We start from the raw sequence: 19,750 nt of genomic DNA, 5'->3' as shown, positions 1-19,750 counted from the left end.
TCGTTATAAACACGAAGATCTTTAGATCTTCCATAAAGATCTAAAAATCTCTTATTTATATAGATTTTTATACTACATCTCTGTGATATAAATATATACTAAAATATATACTATAGAATAAATAATAAATGTTCTCTTTTATCCATATATCAAGAAAAAGAGCTTTTAATTTAGTTAAAAATAAATCTTTAATTTAGTTTGATCCAAGAAACTGTGTTGTGTCCAAGGAGAATACCTTAATCCTTTTTAAACTTTGTGAGAGATTGTTTGTTACTCTAAAACAAAGATATAATAACGATTAAAGAGTTTTCGTATTGCTGGGAGTAATTAAGACTCTTTCAAATCCACTTAAAAAACTCTGGCACACACACACACACACACACACACACACACACAGATAGAAGATTTTAAATAATTTGTATACTTTCTCTTGAAAACGTCATTATTTTAAAACATTCAATATAAAACAAAAAGAAATATGAACTTTTTTAAATGACAGTTTTTAAATTTTATTTCGAAAGAGAAACTTTGGAAAATCTTAAAATGGCGTTATCATTTTCAACGTCATCTAGAAAAGTTAAGTTAAATCTCTTCAAAAAAGCGACGCTTCTTCTAAATGACTAAAGTATTTGTAATTTCAACGTTAACTTTGACGTCAAAATCGATTCTTTCAAGCGTAAACGTGCTATTTTATTCTTCGGTTTCCCGCCCATCAGGGATAGTGTCGATGCAGGAGGCGAATTAACGATTCGCCAGTTTAAAGGGAAGAAACGCTCCAGAGAGCGCAGAGAGCGCAGAATGATTGAGTGTCCCTAGAGATGATTCACCCTTCGCGCGTTTCACCTGATGCGAGAAATACTGAAAGTTTCTCCTCCCCCTCCCCCCTCTCTCTTTCTCTCGTGGATTTCGGTAAAATACATATCTTATCCGGAAAAAGACGTTCTTTATTGGAATATTAACTTATTTCTCCGACTTAATAACACAACTGAGGCAAGTTTGAGCAATTTTTAGCGAATCTATACGAACAGGCATTGAAGGGGGTGAATAAAAAAGTAAAAATACAAATTTTTATTGGAAAAAGATTAAACAATTTAAAATTTAATAATGGTGATTCTAAATTTAGTCACTACATTTAAAAAGGTAAATCAAAACAGAACTCTCAATATTAAAATAATAAAATTGTATGACATTAAGGCAAATAGAAGTCCACAAGTAAGATTACGTAAACATTATAAAGCTAAAAAAATGTATATAAAATGATAAAAATTAACTGTTAATGGACTAAGTGTGCCTTCCAACAAGCGACATAATGCGATAACATTAATCATGTTATCATTGTTTAACATTGGGAAACAACAAGGATGTAATGATCCATTGTGTCATTTGTGTCGCTTGTTGGAAGGCACACTAAGACAATATTTAATCAAGTCGCATTACATGTTCCGGCTTCAAGTTCGAGCCCTTCTCAAATATAAAGAATACAATAAAAATATATACTGTGTAAGATGAAACACAACCGCTAATAAAAAATGCAGAAAATATATAACATGGAATCCTCTGCAGTTTACATTGGAAATTGGTGATGAATCTTTGAATTTTTTAGATATTAGTATTATTATTAGAAATAATCAACTAATTTTTGGTTGGTCTCAAAAACCTTCTTTTTCAGGCAGATTTCTAAATTTTTTTTCTAACCATCCGATATCTCAAAAGAGAGGCATAATTTTTGGCTAACTGGATAAGGCTCTTTTATTGCCTTATTCTGCTTTTCACGAAGAAGAAATAATTTTTATAATAAACATCTTAATTGATAACGACTATCCTCAAATTTATATTTGACCATCAATGACAGAATTAAGAATATTTTTAACGGTGGAATATCGAGAAAAGATAAAGTTGTTAACGATGCAGACCTAACAGTCAAGCCTTTTTGGTTTACAATATCATATGTTACATTAATTGAAAAATTCAAGAGATTCAACGGGGATGATATCAGGGATTTCTTTCTTCAGTCCCAACAAACTAAACAAATAAATATATAAAAGTACACAAAGATTCTTTGGCTGAATTTTTTGAAATCGAACGTTGTTTATAAGATAAATTGTAGAGATTGCGATGCATCATATGTAGGCCAAACAGGAAATAAATTGAAAACAAGAATTTCTGACATCATATACACTGGAACACATCTTCAAGATCAAGTAATAACAGAACATAGATTGCAGTTTGACTACGATTTCGACTGAGACAACATACGTATTTTAGACAAGGAGCTGTGTTACAACAAGCATTTGATCTTTGAGATGCTGTATATCAAAAAACAGAAAACAATCTTTAAACGGACACATAGAACATACATGTATCCTACATTCCGATCGTAAATAATATTTGACACTGTGACATGAGATTCGTTTATATTCGTTTATTGTTCCGTCTTTCGCATCGCTTAGATGTATGATGTTTCCGTAACGTTTTTCTTTTTTGACATCATGTATGGAGATTTTTTATTTTTTTCTGACCATGGATATTCTCAGACTATTAAATTGTTGATAATATTTACATGGATATGTGTCATCGATATTTGAATTGGGGTAAGTTTTTGACCAAAGGAAAACTGTGTTCCTTGCATTGCATTTATTCTTTGAGTATGTACATAAAAAGATAAAGTTTTATCCTTCACTAAATTTTATCCTTCACTAAGTTTTATCCTTCACTAAGTTTTTTCTTTTTCTTTTTTTTTCCAACAACAAAAAAATGTTTTCTCAATCAGTCTTCCAACCAATTGGCGAGCAATTTTCATTTCCTCTGTTTCAAGTATTTCATCCAACACTAACATTCCTTCGATATGATATTATATATTTTCTGCGTTTTTCATTAGCGGTTGCGTTTCATCTTACACAGTATATATTTTTATTGTATATTTTTATTGTATATTTTTATTGTATATTTTTATTCTTTACATCTGAGGAGGGCTCGAACTTGTAGCCGAAACATGCATGTAATGCAATTTGAATAAATATTGTCTTAGTCTATTAACAGTTAATTTTTATCATTTTATACACACTTTTTTAGTTTTATAATGTTTATGTAATCTTACTTGTGGACTCCTATTTGCCTTTATGTCACACAATTTTATTATACATCATTGTAATTGCTATAATTGCCTATATCAGTTGAGCAGTACTATTTATTTAATTAAAAATTAATATCATTAATCATAAATAATAATAAATCAGATCATTTTATATAAAAAAGATCGTTTTATATAAAATAAAGAGAAGTCAAATTTTACGAGCAAAGGCGAGTGAAAGATAACATTTTATTTGTATAAATTAATAAAGCAAATACAAATATCTTGTTGTTACCTGCTACAAAAACATTTATTAAAAATAAACATCATCAGATCTTATTTACATGCTAATAAAGGTAATATTGTTATGGCTCTTAATAAATAGAATTATATAGATAAAATGAAAATGTTGTTGTCTGGTATAGATGTTTGATGCAATTAATAAGCGAAACCCTGTTTATATAATAGGATAACTTCAGAATTTAAATTCACACTAATGATACGAAAGAGTCATGAATGGATTTCAAATTCAATAAACATAAACAAATTACTTAAATACATCAAATGTAATATTACCAAGAGTATATCGAAAACGAACTTAGTTATTCACTACGTATCATTATTTCATCTACTGATAGTTCTCTACATAATTTATGTTCCTGCTAAAATCATTTATTATAATTTATTGCTTCCAAATAGCTATTATACAAAAATAATAGTTTCTATTTAACTTTAAAAAAATGTTGAATGTATGTGTGCCGGAAAAGTGATCTCACTTTTTATTAATGTACCTGTAGATCTAGTAGTAAAGAAATTGCACACACACATACACACACACACACACACACACACACAATACACACACATACACATAAATAAAATCTATTACAACAGAAAATTGAGTTAGGAAAAATCAATGTAAGTATCATTATTGAAATCAATACTTAATTCCACTTTCTTTATTTTCGATGTAATAAGGTCTATAAGCAAACATTTAAGTTTATTACTGTCTACTGTGGCAGATATTGTGTAACAAGACTTGGAATCTAGCTCTAAAAAAACTAACTATAATCCCTAATTTCTATGTTAAATATGTTGATGATATAGCTCTTGCAGCAACAAACATAACAAACATATATAAATTCTTCCTAAATTCAAGTTGATGTTAAAAAAAAATTATAAATAATAATAAAAATTATTATTATTATTATAAATTCTTATTCTTAATGTACGCTAAACCAATGTATGCATACAATATTTATTTTGTTAATCTTCAATTTTATACATTATGTGCATTAATATATTTTCATTTTAAAGATCTTAAGCAATTTATTTTTGAGTAGGCCTCTGACATGTGGAATACAAAAGCTATATACATAAATAGAATTAGCGTGATCTAAATTTTTAAAAATTATATATTTAATTCGCTGCAAAGAACTATTTTTACATATATGACACTCTTTTCTCTTGGTGGGGATATTAATATTTATTCTGCATATTTAGTTTAATGTATCACAGATCATTCCATTGTGTGCAATCTTGTCTCTGTAATATGACACCAATTTATACTATTTCGATCGTTTCAAATATTTATGAGTTTTTTTATAATTTTATAATTTTATTATTCTTTTCATAGGCTATGATTCAATTGTTTGCAATTTAAGATTTATTTCATTTTTTCAACTAATCTTACATTGGATTTATTATTATATAAGCATCTAAAAAAAATATTTAATATATCTAAAAACATATTCGAAACATCACAACGTTGTCATTAATCAAACGATGTTGATTGATGGCGTATCGCGCCATAGTACATATATCTTAGTACACAAGATTGAGGTTTCACATATAATTAGCAATGTTATTTTTATCTTAACACCGAGACACTATCGTGTCTTTTAATACTTATACATATACCTTTTTGTAATTTTTTGTACTGAGGATGACGTAAACGTTAGTCAAAACGTTAATTTTATCTATTATATCGCTATCTATTAAATTTGTTATACACATGAATAACTAGTATAGGATTATAATGATACTCAATTTTTATTTCATTTTTATTCGTTAAAGCCTTTAATATATTGTTTAAATTAATAAAATAAATCATGGAACATTTCGAACTTATTATAACAGCTGTAAAAAAATAAATTAAAACATAATAAAAAAAAGATATCGATCAGAACATAAAATAAATCAAATCGGGTCTATCAATTAGAACATAAAATGTATATTTAAAATAAAATAATTTGAACGATAACGATTTTTTTTCTCAGATAAGTTCATAAAATAAAAATAAAATCCATGATTAAAAATTACAAAGTCAAATTCGATTCTTCATTTAGAAGCGAGAAAAAGTAAAGTCAGCAAGAATGAAATGTAGTCACATGTAAAACGCGAAAGCATTGTAGATGCCCATAGTGTTAAAATGTAAAAGCAGTCAATATTAGAATTACAAATTAAAGGCAAACAAAAGATGACAGAATAAAAATTAAATAACTGTAACAGTAAAAATTAATAAAAAATATATTTTATTATAGCATCTACGTGAATTTTAAGCATTGTTAATTGACTCTACTTTTTCGATCGCTTATAACTCAAAAATTGTTATATTCTCTCATTTATTTCTATATAATTTCCGATTTTATGATTAACGTTTAGAATAAAATTCTAAAATATTGTATGCGGTGTAAGATATTCTACATATTCATTTTTTTAATTAATTCCTATCATTTCGTGATAAATTTTTTTATTGAAAAGGGAAATAATTTCTCAAAGATGGCGATAAAACGATACTAATAACGTCATCGTCCGATATTAGAAGCGATAGAAGTTAGTTCCACGCGGCTTCATATGCTTCTGCCCTCGTAAAACATATTCCCTCGATATTTACTTCGCTATAATGCATGAAGAAGGTATCCAAGATACGCACGTCTTGAAATTGATTTTTACGCGGGGGCGAAATAATGTGGCGAGATAATAACGCGGCTTCCAATATAATCAAGCGAAAAGAGAAAGTAGGTGTAGCAGGTAAAAAAAATTACAGAAGAAACGCTGAACTTTAATTGCTTCGATAAAGTTTTCACATCGACAATTGCTTTCAATTTTATAATTCACTCGTTTACCTTATTGAAGATAATATTATTCTTAGTACGCTGGAATGTTAATTTTTTAAAATCATCATCACTTGCCAAGCTTTACTTTCGCCTCGTTACAAGCTCAAATACTTCTATGTTTTTTTAAGGATCGCCCGACACAGGCTTGGCAAACGAACAAGCACAACGGCGAGCCCGGGCTAAAGTGATATAACGTGTAAGAAAATAGACACAATTCTCCCTGCCTTATATTTCATCATATACTGTGAAGTGTTGTATGATGAAGCACGAGAAAGTCGTTACTACTGTTTCTGTGTATACAGGTAGAACCACTTTATATTATCACGTAGAATAATTTCTTTACTTATTGACTCACTTAGGAGCGTCTTAAGAAAAAGTTTTATTGTGTAGAAGAAAACTTTACACACAGTATTGCACATCGCGGCGAAGTAATTCACGTAAAAGTTAAATGCTTGTTAATGTATTGCTGCTGAATGTTCAAAATTTATGATGAAAGCAAATCATACGTGTTTTCTGTGGAAAGTAGTTTTGATCGTTACGTAAGTAGTAATAGCATTATCCGCTAATGTAATATTGAATATTAATCTATTATCACGAAATATGTCAATTGCCTCACTATAAGAGAAAATGAAGATGGACGATTTTATATTTTTTCCGCCGTTCATTATTTCGGACGAATTCTACCATCATTAAATGATCGTAATTAAGCCATTAAACTAAATGCGATATAATATAGTTGATATGCGTGCGATAGGTGACAATTGCAATTCCCGAGATTTAAAATAATTTTTTGTTAAAAATAATATTCTCTCTCGTTATACGTTGCGTCCAATCTTAAAATTAATAAAATACACACAAGAAATTATGAGATAATTATAGATAATTATAGAATCAATGTTAATTGGGAAAAAACAAAAGAAACTCAAAACAGAAAATTTTATTCATAATTTCCTCCCCAAGGAAGCAACATAAACAGAAAAAAGTATATTAAAAACATTTAAATTTAACGAGGAGGTTATCTCACTTAACTATCTCGCGTTAATTATCTCGTTCGTTATTAACTTTTATATAAAGTTAAAATAAAATTAGAAAAGCTCGAAAAGGTAAAGATGAATAAAGAAACAAAACAATAATAAAGAATTGTACAATAATTTGTTTTAACGTAGCTTCATAAAATTTATATTAACTACGGTACTATAGAACTCAACAGTTCAACGTCGCTATCATTTACGATAACAACTTCAGGATCCTTATAAATTAATATTATGCTGATAAAATTAAAGTGGATCTTAAAAACTTTTTTCCATTTTTTTCATTTGTTTCTTTTTTCTCGTTTTTTTAGAAAAAAGGAATTTTATTTAAAAATAGATATTTAAATTTTATACACAAGCCTATTAATGATTGTATCAATAATTAATATCTGCTTAGTTGGCCCTCTCACTTAACCAAATTTTAATAAATAAATTATATAATAATGCGCTATTTACACGCTTTCAAAACCTGCAAAAAAGTTTTTGCGCTCATTTCGTTTGGTTAAAAAAAAATTTTTTGTGGAGGCAAGGGCTGAGTAGGCTGTCAGTCAGCCCCTCATATGTTGATAAGAACCAATTTGAAAAATCAAATAGGATTTATGCGCTATTTATGCGCTTTTATATTCATATGGATATTTCAATTTTTGCACTGCATCCCTTAAGGCACTTCTCTCTTGGAGCAAACAATCATATTCATCCCTAAGTCGTTTAAAATTGCAAAATTATATTATTTAACTGTGCAAAATATATCTTTAATTTATGTGCTACTATTTCCAAGCAATTTCGATTTTTGCGCTGGAATGAATATGACTGCTTCAAGAGAGAAGTCCCTTAAAGATTGCAGTGCAAAAATCGAAATTGTTTGGAAATGCATAGCGCATAAATCAAAGATATATTTTGCATAGTTAGATAGCATAATTTGCAATTTTAAATGATTTAGAGATAAATATGTCTGTTTGCTCTAAGAGAGAATTCTTTTAACACAGAACCGATGACGGTAATTTGGCTCCGCTGTTATAAAAATTGCTATAACTTTTATAAATTTCCGTATTGGTTAACAGTTTTCCCTGACTTTTCATCATTTTAAAAGATTTACAAAAAAAAATTAATTAATTCCACTGTTTACATAGTTTATTTTTATTTTTACTATAAACTGCCAAAATGTCGCTTCATGTATTCTGAAATAATCATGTATTAATATCTTGTCAGTGTGAATTAATCATCTATATTGTATATGATTTTGATATATTTTTTATCTTGTTTTTCTTTTCATAGTATTGTTCAAGGTAGAAAGATGAAGTTCCAAATTAAGAATGCGCAGTAGACAGTTACGGTCGGTCAGACGCTATCGGTAATATGAAAAATAATCATGTGGTTTGAAATGTCATTTTCAAACGTATAATTTACTAAATTATTCATTTAACAATTTATTTAATTGAAACATGATCTTTTCATTTAATATCGCATAAATCTGTTTTAAAATTAGCGACATGCCTGTCAGCGACTCGTGTCCATTCTCGATTTCTGTCACACACATTTCTGTCATGGCCAACATGATCTTGAAATGTCATACAATGCCGATAGCGTTTGATTGGTCAAAATTCGCCCCATCCTTATTCCATCATGCGCAATGTTTCACCTTTCTGATTCCACCATGATATTGTTTACTATAGCAAGAAGAATCAATATGTCAATGAAACTGCAATTATAATATTTAATTGTTTGTTTTTTTTCGTACTGTATAATACAAAATATCGAAAAAAAAAAATATATATATATATACAATTCCAAATAATGCAAATAATATCAAAATAACATTTTATTAATCGAAAAAAAAACATAAGAGTCAAATTGATGATTCTAGTATTCAATTCCGGCAGTTCTAAAGGTTGCAGCGCAAAAATTGAAATGCTTAGAAATAAATCGAAGATATATTTTGCATAGTTAGATAGCGTATTTTGCAATTTTAAATGACTTAGGGATGAATATGACTCTTTGCTTCAAGAGGGAAGTGCCTTAAGGGATGCAGCGCAAAAATTGAAACTATATGAATATGAAAATGCATAAATGTGAAGGAGAAAGAGGACTAACAATTTACTCAGAGCCTTCCCCCCAACAAAAAATTTTTTTTTGCGGATTTTGAGAACGTATAGCGCATTATTATATAATTCAGTCATTAAGATTTTGTGAAGTGGGAGAGGGGAGCAGCTAGATAGACGTCAATAATTGAAATAAAGAAAAAATAGAGAAATTCTGAAAACAGGTATGTTGCTTGAAAACAATAAAGAATATTTTTTTTTAATAAAGAATTTTTTAAAAAGTCTCATCCTTATATTGATAAGTTCGAATAAAAGTTTTTTTACAATCGTCGTATGTCTTCGGGAAACGTTTAAGGAATACGAATTTTCGCAAATGAGAACATGTTAACATGAGGATATTCAAATTTCAATAAAAGACGTATTATAAAGCGCCTTTAGTGTATTGAAACGAAACATGCGCCTTAATAAATCAAGTAAAAGGTGATTCGAGCACTTTCTGCATTCGGAATTGTTGGCACGAAAGGGAATGAAAATGCAAATCAAAAGACTTGGTGCATATGCGGCGTATAAGTCTCGAGAGTACGACGCTTTTAGATCTATTTGACATTCGATTCCATGAAGTAATCTCGAAAGAGTACGTGATTTAAAGGAAAAGTCATGACGTCGAATCTGAAATACGCCCTGAAGTGGTGTAGCTTACATACAATATGCTCAAACTTACAATATGCTTACGAAAGATCCACATGTTGAAAAAATTACATCGCTTTTTTTCTCTGCCATATCACCAGATCCGACGTTGCGGCAAACGGGATCAATTAATCAAAGCAATTATCCCGGGACACATTATGGTTATGTGAAAACCTAACATTATATAAATGTGCACTTCGCCGCATAGTGTGCTTATTAAAATCTCGGTGCAAAATCCACGCTGGTACGAATGACGTTTAATGTTATTAGCGGTACCACGCGCTAAGCGTAGTGAAAGAGAATAGAATCACCGATCAGTCATTCACGGTAGGACCCATTATAGTTTCGTACCACGTCCTGGTGCTTTGTCTGCCATCAAACTATATCCCGTTTATGTTTCCAACCGTGCTATGATCCGAGGATTTAGAGATGCATTGGTATACAGTGGGTGATACGAAAATCTGGCAGAATTTCCACTTGGTGTAATCCAGGATGTTGAAGCTTGGCACTAAGTGTATTATATTTTTTCTTTTTTTTCAAATTCACGGTTACAAAGGTATTTATTTAAAAAAGGATTGGATATTTTTCGGCGAAATTAATACATAGAAATTGTATTTCAAAAATTGCATTTAGTTTGTCACGATCAGTTGTGATATTGCACGAATGCAATAAACGCAATTTTACTCGCTGCGGTTTTACTCTACGTATGCAGATTGGACTTGCCAATTTCTGTAACTTCATCTTACGACTGGATGAAAAGCCAGTTAACTGAGACTCAACTTTACTTCTGGTATTAGATTCAATTAAAACTTTGCAAAAGTTCCTTTCATATTAAAAGATAGCTGTAAAGAGACGCGTATTCCTCATTGAAAATGAAGCTGTAATTAAAAGTATAAAACTTGATAAATACCTACTTGAAGTAGAAACTCGTATTTATCTAAATAACTCTTAACAGTTATATATCTGAATACTTTTCAGAATACTTTTATTAATTTACAATTTTTCTATCAATATTTGCAAACGTTTTCTCTTTTGGAATTTTTATTTCATTTAAAACAATTATTTATTTAATAGAAATTTAACAATTTTTTCTAAACGATTGCGCAATTATTTTCTTTTGAGAAAATGTTTTCATTTTTTCGCTATGATTAAATGAAAATGTCAGAACAAATATTTTGTAAAGAAAAATTCATATAATTATTGTTTAAAATTTAATTATATAAATAGATTTAATGCTTAGAATGCTTCAGATAAAATTTGTATAGCTATATCTTTTAATAATATAGAGTTAAATTTATATTACTTATAAAATAAAGAAATGTAAAAAATAATAAACTTTAAAACTTCTGAGTAATACTTTTTATTTTCCTCTTTTAAAATGAAGTTTTCAAGCTAAGTGTGGAATACTGGAATACTACTTATTCACTTAAAAATTAATAAAATTATTTTCAAGGATCATTTTTATTTACTTTAGATTTTTACATCAATTGTAAAAACAGTATTATTATAATTTGGTTTTATATTGAGATTTCAATTCTTGTCGACACTGAAGTAGGTACAACAATTTCTATGTTCCAAGTCGTAATGTTAATCGTTTAGACGTGCTATTACTGTAACGAGCATATCTTCGAGAACGCGCGGAGAAGGGAGAGAGGGAGAGGGAGAGGGAGAAGGGGAGAGAGAGAGAGAGAGAGAGAGAAGTAGTTGTAGTTACAACTACAACTACTTTCGAAAATGTAATTTTGAGCCAGATGATTAAATTTCAATTTTCAGCCAAGGCTATACTTTTAATGGGTACGTTTAAAATTCTAATTAAGATTTTCAAAGTAACTGTCAATATTTTTCTTTACTTTGTCATCAATATACGATCGAGTATGATAAAATTGCTCGAGTAAATATTTGTATTTATTTTGTCATATACCTTTTTACTAAAATTTCTAAATTAGTAACAGTTAATTAATAATTTTTTTTTATATTTAAAAATTCATATTTAATTTATGATAAATAATATCAGTAATTAATAATAATAAAATAAATATAATAAGCATACTTTTATGTGCAATTAATACTTTAGAATTATTCGATATCTTTTTACTTTTTTATGCTCGTATATTTAATTTAAATAATTTCATTCGGAGCATTATGCTGAACTATGTACTGTTACGTTTATATTCTTTTCGATTCTAAATAAATATTCTTTAATAGACATATATAAATTATTGGAATATTTTAAAAAGATATATTTGAAATAGTACAAAAAAATATCAAAATTAAAGTAGAAGTGAGTTTAATATTAAAGGAAAGATAAAATCAATAATTTTCTGGATTTGTAATTTCTATCTATAGATATAGTTACATTTAGAATGTAATCGATTTCTTCCGCGCACCGTACAATGTATTTGTTGAAAACTAGGCAATACATTTCTACTTTCTTGTTCCAATACGATTTATCTGACTCGCAGCCTCTTATAAATTCTTGGACTCCCACGAGAATCCGGAATCGCGAAAAGCTACTTCCACTGCATCGGATCTCCTGTTCGCCGAAATCGCATTACTTTACGTTGTCCGCGTGATTTTCCCGGTTGGCGGAGAAAGACCCGGAAGACCTACCACTACATTCGTGTACTGCTTGCACGAACCATGTTGCTCAGAAATTATCGTGTAAGATAGCAAACCTTTGTTCTCATACAATTAAGTTTTTGAATACGTCAGTTCATGCACGCAAAGGTACCAATTAAATGAAATATAAAATAGAATTTAAAATAGATCTAATAAAAAGATAAAATTTAAATTTTGTTTATAATATATAGATTAAATAAATTTAGGTTCTTAGCAAAAATTAATTTAATAAATGTAAAATACTTATAAAAGAAAAGAATCTATATAATTTGATTTGATGCATTATTAATTATTGTAAATCGTTAATTCTATCAGTATACTGAAGAAAACCCTAAACGAGGATTGGAATGTTAATTTATGATATCATCGTTATATCGAATAAAAATATTATCATACATGACTAGTTTGTATTGCCTCTCATAAACATTTTATATTCTTTGATTTCTAATATATTATATATCACACTAGATTTTATATAAAATGTAATTATGTTTCACACGATTAAGCAAATTTTTTTCTCTTTCAATAGATACTATCTCTCCTATATAATGAAATAATCTTTTATAGAAATTAATGCAAATTAATGTAAAAAATTAATGTGAAAAATTAATGAAGTGTGTAACATTCTAAATTCGTAATTATATTTTGTCAAATGATATTCAATAAAATATATTGCAGAATATATTTTCTTAAATTAAAGCAAAAAAAAACAAGGATTTCCACAATCTGCTAAATAATAAAAAAGTCAAAAAATACTTTCAGAATTAATCAAATTTTTTGTGTATATATAAGATATGAAAGCATATTGCAGTACATATACAATATATTGTAAAATTTCTTTTACATAATTTTTATTTTTCTACATAATTTTGAATTTCTATTCCTATTTATAATTTATAATTTCTATGCTTTGGAAAAGACATGTACATATTAATTATTATACGAATCGAAAGAAATGCAAAACTAAATTATTGTAGGTGAATTTTTTTAGGTCATTTTTGATCGAAATATTAAAAGAGATTTCGATTGTAGAATTTTAATCGCAATACAATAACTCGTCTTATTTATATTATATTATGTGATCTTCTTGCCGTCCGCCTACATGAATACTCCTATCCGATAAGCACATGTTACTATCACTAGAATGAAATAAATTGTGATGGATCCAAAATCGCTGGAGAATATATATTGCACCTGTCATTATGAATTTCCGAAGAATAAATGTCATTTTTCTCTGTAAATTCTTTTACTGTAAGATATAATCTTATTATGCTTGAACGCAATAAATTTTTTATTCGTAACGGCGCCGGCAAAAATTATACGTTTAAATAAATTTCTTTTTTATTTAAATTTTCTCGTTTCGTTGAACAAAATTCATTACAATCTTTCTTGATATCCGTGAAAAGATTTTTCTCCTCGTGACTTGCTGTGGCTAAATCCACTTATCTTGCATTTCCGCAAGCTGTCTTTTAAAGCGTGAAATTACATAAAGTTAAGACCAATCACATCCTGCAAATTTCTGTTATTTTTTCGCAGAGATTGAAATCCGCAAAATGACTTTCTCTTTAAGATAAGTATTGAGAAATTTTGCGTTGGAACTAGTTTGGAAATTATTGAATTATCTTAAATTTTTATAAACAAATATTATGTTTATCCTAATTTTCAAATTATTATAAAACTCATTGTATATTACTGTTAACACAATTTACAAGTACAAGATAATTAAAAAAAAAACAGTTTCATTGATTCAGAAAATCTATAATCGTAATATACGGATAATCAGTTTTCTATATGTTAAAATGTCAAAGTTGACAGCTGAATAACATTAGCGATTTGTTAAATCATCAAATCTTTTTAGTTATAAATGTTAAATTCGCGCAATAAACTCTTTGTTGTACCACTCAATCTATTTTTTTCCGTATAATGTATTACATAGTAAGTTAAGTTTTTCTTATAAATTTTAATGAATGAGAATTCGCTTTACGGGCATGTTTGAAATCGATTAAAAACGATCGAGTAATTTTCGCATTGATCGGTTTATACCTGCGCGTATGGTATTTTCTCTTTTTTCAACACTAAATTGCAAAAAGTCAGATCAAACGCAGCACACGATATCCAATATTACCGTTCAGATTCATTCACGCAAACGAGCATGCCTCTTTTTAACATCCGTAGCCAGAACTAATGGTCTCATCCAATTGGCTGTCCTCGAAACACATACCTACTATTACTGAATTTTGAGATTCGCCGTAAAGCTGACTCCTTTAGATTCGAAATGCTGTTTCAGCGTACACGGTTTTCTATCGATACGTGAGAGTACTGCTGACCCAGAAGGAGAGCGAAATGTAAATGTGGCTGCGGGGCAAAAGGTTAGACAGTGCTACAGGTGTTCTATACGTTTCGGTATAAGTCTTTACGGCAGCGGATATTCTCTTCCATTGTAATCCCGACCGGGATCTGCCACTCTTCCAAATATGCAGTCTGATTGTCATGAACCACCTTTGAATCCGTATTATCAAGCACCGTCTACTCCCATCTTTTGACCGTCTAAAACGAGCAGTTCTAACAAGGGCCTTTAGGATCTATTTTGTACGTTATGTTCGTCAAAGTGAATTTGCTATATTCCACAATCCTCTGATTAATTGAGAATCTGTAGATTGTTATCGATATTTGTTAATATTCGTAATCTTTTGTGTGTGTGTGTGTGTGTGTGTGCCTTCATATCGATACTGATATTAATAATATTCTCGTGTTTTTTTTAAATTGAACTAATTAAAAATGTAAGGTTACTAGGAATAACAGCAAAGAGAATTGTTATGGTAATATTCACTTTGTTATAACTTTGTATAATTTGCATACAACATGATGTAAAGAAAATTTACATAATTGAAATCATCATTTCTCTTCTATAATTATACGGGATAATTATAAAATCCTTGTGCTTTAAACTTTCATAACTTCTATTTTATTTGATAAAATCGTTCTATAAAATTAGAGAATAAAAGAATTTATTTCAGTTTTATGTATATTTATTCTTACACGGAAAGAACAATTTTGTTGAAATATCTAAAATTTAATGAGATATATAGATCTAAAAATAATTGTGTTACATAGAGCTCTTAAAAATCGTGCACAATATAAGTGGTCAGACGTAAAATACACACACACACACACACACACACACACACACACACACACACATCAATTTTCGGAGATCTATCATCGGCTCCATGAAAGGAAAACAATGCAAAAGCATCGATGAAAGATGTTTCGGCATTTATGATCTCATTCTCCGTATTGGCTGTCAGTGCCAGCATCACATTAAACAAAATGTTCTTTCTATGTGGAATTGTTTTTTCTCAATATACTTATCGTATCGTATTATCATAATTCTATTATCATAAATTGCGTACAAAATATATTCATAAAACTTTAGAATCCTATTTATACATAGTAATGGTAGAGACAAATGCTCTGGTTGTCCCAATAAGAAGTAGAACAAATAAAATGAATTATAATCATATAAATCAGATTATTGCAATTGAATTCTGGTTATTTCAACCAGAATGTTTGACAGATTTTACAGTAAATGTTTAATTTATATTTTTCAGATTAAATTTATCAGAATCTTAATTAATGTAACAAAACTGTTTTACAGTACACCATTATTATGTATAAGTAGGACTCAAAAAGTTTTATAAATATATTTTGCACGCAATTTACGATAATATCTCAAATCACATTAGTTATAATAGTTATCTTAGTCCACAGATCATTTAAAGGTCTAACAATAAGATATTATTAAGTATAATTTTTGTTATTATTAAATATAATTTTTTTATATGTCTACATAGAGAAAAATCTAATGAGTTTAAATTGGTGATGACCAAAGCATCAGTCTATCTCTTTCATTTGTTGAGACAATTTTTATAAATAGATATCTAAAAAAATTATCTTTAGAATTATTAATTCAAAGCTTTAAAGTAGTAATTCACAGAAAAAAAAAACATGTAAACATTAATTCAAGCTTTAAAACGTACCAATTAAAATACAGCTGTACTGAAGATATGTTTTTATGTTAGCTCAATTTCTTTTAATGTGTGCGCAGTAACTTTTACTCCTATCGGCGCGGTTACAATAGTTTACAAGAAATAATGCCTTGTAATAATTTCACGTGCGGTATAACTTGTTTGCACAAAACGGAGACTGCATTTAATGCGTCCGTTCTAGAAGATTTATCACGTAGGATTCCTCGATTTTTATAGCATTCGCAATGCTTATGGCAATTAGAGTGTGAACGAAAATAACTAAAGTTTTTCGTAAATATTTTTATTTCCGGGAACACGAAAAATTGTATAGCTGCCTTTGAGGAATGTCTATTTAAATTTGTAAGAAAAATAATATTAATGTTCCGCGCGTTGAAAAGAAATGGCAACTCAGAATCGAATTTTCTTATTCACGAAACTTCAAAGGCAGAATCAATCGAACGTTCGTTGCAATCCTCACGTAGATTCTTCTCTTTATACTGTGATGCAAAAATGGGTCGCGGAAGTACATTTCAGTGCACTTTTCGCACTACACTGCATCTTGATGTATGAATAATTAGAATCACAGCATTTAACATATATAAAAACATAACAAGGAATTCCGCGCTTCATACAAGCGGCGTTAAAGTGTAAACGTGATAATATGCAAAACGAGAGATAAAAATAGTTTTAATCAACAATGTTACCTACAATCGCAGAAATAAAATGTAATTCTATATGAATAATGCAAGAACGTTTGCCTTTGCGAAACAGAATTTTATTAACGCTATTTATAATTTTTATTTTTTATTAATCGATATACAATTCCAATTTATTTTATTAGTGATAATAAATTGGAAAGTGCATATAACTTCTATAATTATAAATTTTATTTTATTGAAAGAAGATAAAAGCCTTTATATAAAGAATATTGTATATTATACATATAATAAATAATAAATAACTTATATAGTCCGGAAAAATTTCCATACATGAGAAAATCTGTTTTCAAAGAAAAACTAAAAAAGCATAAATATCTGTAGAATGTTTTCACTGAACGAAAACACTCTGTTTCGTAAGATTGTATTTGAAATCGAGCAGAAACATCTTCATCATACGAACAATTCGTAATAAAGCATCGATATCTCGAACAATAGTAAAGCGTTTACGCATATAAGTCCGTCGATCTCAATTTATATATATAATCACTGCTTCTTTCGTTTAGATGAAATATTACAGGGCTGTCTTTGAATTAAAATCATCGGCTTCGCAAAGACGAGCACCTTGGTTTGCAATTAAACCAAGCATGCCTTTTTTCTCTTTCGGAAGGTATTGGAAAAATCAAGATCGTTTTTAACATAAAATGATTCAATCGTTAGCTGAGCATTCATTAAAATTCGTGCATTTGTTTTTATCGTTGTTACGATTATTCGTAAAGGGATGAAGTTAAGATAGAATGTTCACTTGAATTTTTCATTTTCAAAACAGCGTAGTATTACACATTGCTGGATCGTATTTTTTTAACGACATATTTAACTTTTTATGTATCGTAAAAAAAGTTTTAATGACGCCACGTATTTTCTTCAGATTTATTTTCAGAGAAATGCCTTGTATATTCTGAACAATTTATAGTATACAAAAGTAATAAAAATGTGTAATGATAAAAATTCTGCTAATTTTAAATCCATTGTATTTTTCAAGTAAAAACTTTTCTTATGCAATATTTGTTCTATTTAGTGTCCCAAAATACTACTAATAACAAGAAAGGTCTAAAAAAATTAAATAAAAAAGTTATGTGTAAATTTTTATTTTAAATGATAATTTTTTAGATTATAGTGATTTAATGTGGTCAATTACAAACTATGGTTATTTGTAAGTATTGCTGAAATGCGCTCCCATTAATACTATCGAATATACTCGTGGAGGCTGTCGAAACATAGTCTGTATAATTGGCTATTTAAATCCTCATATCCTAAAAATTAGTGTTTAAAATAAAAATTTACATATAACTTTTCCGCTCTATCAGCATGCGAAATATTTAGCAGTCATTCTGGGACACCCTGTATACACACTGATATACAATTTACATTGTGCATAGCGCCCTATGCGCGAGACTGTAATTGTGTAGGATTGAAGAAAGGGTGCAGTGCGAATATTCGTATTTGATCGCCACGCACCAAGAAGCGGTAATAACAATCAACTGTTTGTCCAAAGCAAATCTCGGCGAGTTAGTAACCATCTAATTGAAATTGGATGTGCATTGTCACAAAATCTCTCCACTTCAATATTTACATTGGAATCAATAACAGCATTTATGTATGCGAACACGTTCTTGCAGTCAACAATTATTGCGCCTGTTTAAATTATAAGCGACTAAAATGTTTTTGGATATTTTTTTTTCTATTCTATATCTGTGATTTAGCATTTTGAATTTAATTATAAATCATATACAACACACACACGCGCGCGCGCGCGTACATATATATATATATATATATATATATATATATATATATGTATTCATTTCGTGCTAAATATTTTGCGTACATAAATTATATTTTATTTTCACGCACACGAAATTGTTTGAAAATATTTTACCAAATAATTATTTTCGAATGTTTCCACTGTTCTTAAAAGTTCTAAAATATTTCCAACTTTCAACATTGTATCATTTGCAATCGCATTGTATTCTTTTCTATTGGGTGAGCTTTTAAATTGAAGCTTCAAAATAATGTGCGTCGCATTATTGTATTGTACATTCACTGGTTCCATTTGTGCAATCCTTTTCATTGCAGGTACGTACCAAACAGAATGTAAGCTTCAACTGGCAGGATTCCATTAAACGAGAAACACCCGTAATATTCGGTGAGTAAATATTTCGCCACGTATAAAATAATATATTGTCGCGAGTTCGAATGAGATAAACACATTGTTGCGGCATATAATTCTTGTTTTACATACATCTGAAAGGTTAAAAATATAATATATGGGAATTAGTTTGTACGATGATCATAATATATTATGACAAGTGTTCAATGAAATACAATAACACGTCCAGTAACACATAAACTACATGAAATATGGTTACCAAATGGATTACGCAAACCACATACAAATACCGCAAACAGATTTATATGACTTCTGTAATTTTTTATTTTCA

The 19,750-nt window shown here is 28.9% G+C and overlaps 1 protein-coding gene and 1 long non-coding RNA gene across 9 annotated transcripts in view; one reads left to right on the top strand and one right to left on the bottom strand.

Moving 5' to 3' along the window:
• Window positions 1–19,750, bottom strand: part of LOC147907548 (uncharacterized) — a 217,463-nt gene that overhangs the window by 113,374 nt on the left and 84,339 nt on the right. The gene's annotated exons all lie outside the window — the stretch shown is intronic.
• The window catches only part of LOC105150882 (uncharacterized), a 121,083-nt gene that overhangs the window by 48,627 nt on the left and 52,706 nt on the right, over window positions 1–19,750 (top strand). For 4 of the 6 annotated variants that reach the window (XM_011064250.2, XM_087412897.1, XM_011064249.2 and 1 more), the window contains one exon: window positions 19,386–19,455. The exons of the other annotated variants lie outside the window; for them this stretch is intronic. The gene's annotated coding sequence lies outside the window, so the exon portion shown is untranslated. The remainder of the gene's footprint in view (window positions 1–19,385; window positions 19,456–19,750) is intronic. 6 annotated transcript variants of the gene reach the window in all.

This window comes from Acromyrmex echinatior, chromosome 13 (assembly GCF_024713525.1).
Source record: "Acromyrmex echinatior isolate Ae372 chromosome 13, ASM2471352v2, whole genome shotgun sequence".
In the NCBI taxonomy this organism is placed as follows: domain Eukaryota; kingdom Metazoa; phylum Arthropoda; class Insecta; order Hymenoptera; family Formicidae; genus Acromyrmex; species Acromyrmex echinatior.
Note: the sequence above shows the minus strand (reverse complement) of the source record. Positions and strands in the feature narration are given on the sequence as shown.